Here is a 3,460-nt window from a genome sequence, read left to right on the forward strand (position 1 = left end):
ATAAAAGATGTTTGATCTAAATATCTTTGTTGGAAAGTAAATGGAGGAGACGACATTCTGTATGTTGTTTGTTGTTGTTGGTAATTTTATTCATAGGTATCTAGAGATGATAGTTTATATTAATTTAGAGAGAAATCAAGTTTTTTTTTTATTATATTTTTTTCTATAATTTTCTTATATATTTAAAATTGGAACTAATACTTATTAAGGTAATTAATTTTTTTTTTCACATCTGATAAATATTTTTTTTTGTACACATCTAGATAACGAATTTGTTGGAAGTGTTTATATATGATCATTATGATCTGCTATGGAAGTGTTCACATATAACCATTATGAAAAAATAATTATCAAAATATGATCATAATGATCATATATAAACACTTCCAACAAATTCGTTAACTAGTTGTGTAACAAAAAAATAATTATCAAAATATGAACAACATATTTTGATATGTAACAAAAAAAAATAGTTATCAAAATATGAACTATAAAAAATAAGAGTAAATTTCACTAATGGTCCATTTGGTTTGGAGGGATTTGTGTATTTGGTCTCTAACTTATTTTTTTAACTCGGGTGGTCCGTACTGTATAATTTTGTTGCATTCTTGGTCCATATCTTACCTAAAAGACTATTGTGCATTTACTAATTTATTTATTTTATAATTTTCTTATTTATGCGTTTATTTTTTTATATATTTAAAAATTTTAATAGACTCTATATATCTATATATGCTCACCGTAAATCTGAAACAATATTTGAGAAATTTAATCTGGGTCTCTACCGGTCACTGTCTCATCTCTCATCCTCCTCAACTTCTATTTTCTTTCCATCTTTAGTGACATCGACATATTCACAATCCCTTCTTTTTTTGGTTCGTCAACTTCGACGAACCAACACCACAACCCACTAAAGATGAAGAGACAGTGGGTTGTGGTGCTGTTTCGCTAGAGTTGAAGGACCGAAAAAAGAAAGGATGCTAGAGACGTCGATATCACTAAAAATGGGAAGAAAACATATGTTGACGAGAATGAAAAATGGGATGGTAACTGGTGGGAGCGAGATTAAATTTTTTTCAAATGTGGTTTAGGGTAAGGAGGTACAAATATATGAGATCTAATAATTTTTTTAAACATATAAAAAATCAGCAAATAAATAAGAAAATTAATTAAACAATAAATTAATAAGGACAAAATAGTCTTTTTAGGTAAGATGTGGACCAAACACGTTACAAAAAAAAAAAAAAAAAAAAAAAAAGAAACAATAGGTACCATCTGAGTTAAAAATGTAAGTTATAGACCAAACGCACAAATCCCTCCAAACCACAGAGACCATTCGTGTAATTTATTCTTACTTTACGTGGTGTAATTAGTTTTCTTAAATATGACAATTATACATTTTAAAGGGAATATTACTTATTAAAGTAATTAGCTTTTCAGTTTGTTCAAATCTGAATAATTATGTTTTTTTTACACATCTAGGTAACAAACTTGTTGAAAGTATTCACATATGTTGCAGATCATAATAGACACACGTGAACATTTCCAACAAGTTCGTTACCAAGATGTATACAAAAAAACATAGTTACCGATGTGAACAAATCAAAAAGTTAATTACCTTAATAAATAATATTCCCTTTAAAATTGTATAATTTTCATATTTAATAAAACTAGTAAATTTTATTACATTTATCATCATCTAAAAGTGGTAAAAGAGTATATAAAAATAATAAATAGGAAAATATTTAATTTCTCTTATTTAAAACTTAATACAAGTTTTATTTAGAAAAAAAATTACAAATGGTCATTTAGTTTTCTATTTGTTTCTGAAATTGTCTTTATGACACTATTTTCCTTGAGATGGTCCCTATGGAGCAAACTTTGGACACAATTAGTCCTTATTGTGGATGTTTATTGGACAAATATGTTAAGTTTATTTATTTATTTATTTATTGGATAATGACTATTTCTGCCGTTTTGTGAAAGTTGCTTAAAGATCATTTGTAAAATTTTACTGTAACGTCCCAAAAATTAAAGTAAAAAATTTCATTTTAAAACACAAATCCGTAAGCTTAAAAGTTACCAAAACATTGTTTACAAATTATAATAAATCAAAACATCGAATCAAAGTATAAATCAATATAAACTACAGGATGATGTGTACAATCATGAATTCGTCTTTCGTCGCTCATCAGAAGTACCTAAACTATTGAAATCCAAACTGTAAGCCAAAGCTTAGTGAGCTTCCCAAAATACCCCATAATAAAAACAATTGCATATATAAGACAAGCATGCATACATGGTTTGTTTGTCCTTGACCTCAACCCAACCATAGCGGGTTCGTTGGCACGTAACCTCAACCTCACCATACCGGGTGTATTGACTTCCAGTCTCAACCCAACCATGCCGAGTTTGTTGGCACGCGACCTCAGCCTAACCATCCATATGTCGACATATACACAACAAATCACACATATAACTATCATAGCAATCCTACATCATAGGATACATAAACACAATAAATGGGCCAGCCTTGTCTAATTTAGACCCATTGGCATGGTGAGAATGTAACACCCCGATTCTCAGGTATTGTCTAATTTTGAGTTATTGGGTTAAGCCCTACTCGACGAGTTGGTTGATCTACTCGTCGAGTAGCAGCGTGAAGGATCGAGAGTTAAGTAACCTACTCGACGAGTCCATATTAGGACTCGACGAGTAGGAGTTGAAAGCTGAAACCCTAAATCCCAGGGTTGTGCACCCTATTTAAGGGAACACAAACCTCTTTCAGCCTCTTTGCAGCCTCTTAACAAACCCTAAAACGTTTGTGTGTGCCCATTGTGTGTTTGAAGCCTTAGAAGAGGATTTTGGTGGAAAGGAGCTTGGGAAGCAAGTGGTTTGAAGCAAGGAGCTTGGGGAAAATTTGGATCTACTCCAGTTGTCATCTCTTGGGAAGGTATCAAGTTGTTATCCTCCTTTCTATTTCGTTCTAGACCTCCTTGGTTGGAGATTAGGGTTCTTGGTTGGGTTATAAAGTCATTCCTGGAGTATGAGCCAAGATCTGAAGTTGTAACTTCAGATCTGAACTCTCTATGGATTGAAGGACCATAAAGTTCTTGGCTTTGGCAAGTTTGATCCCCTCCCTAAGTGTAAAACCCCATTTCAAGCTTAGTTTTGGCTTTTTAAGTCATTGGAGCCTTGCATGCACGTAAAGTTTGCAACTTTACGTGATAAGCAGGCCTAAGAAAGTTGGATCCACAATTTGGGGAGTTGCCATGGCTTAAAAGTTGTCTGCATGATAAAATGACTGAATGGACTTGGCATGTCACATGAAGATGGTCGTGAACTCGACGAGTTGATGAACAACTCGGCAAGTCCGATGAAGATCGCCATAAGACTCGACGAGTTGAAGAACAACTCGGCGAGTCAGATGAGTTGTCTCTTGGATATGTATGAGTGTGTA

The sequence above is a fragment of the Lactuca saligna genome, chromosome 7 (assembly GCF_052625555.1).
Source record: "Lactuca saligna cultivar CGN05327 chromosome 7, ASM5262555v1, whole genome shotgun sequence".
In the NCBI taxonomy this organism is placed as follows: Eukaryota; Viridiplantae; Streptophyta; class Magnoliopsida; order Asterales; family Asteraceae; genus Lactuca; species Lactuca saligna.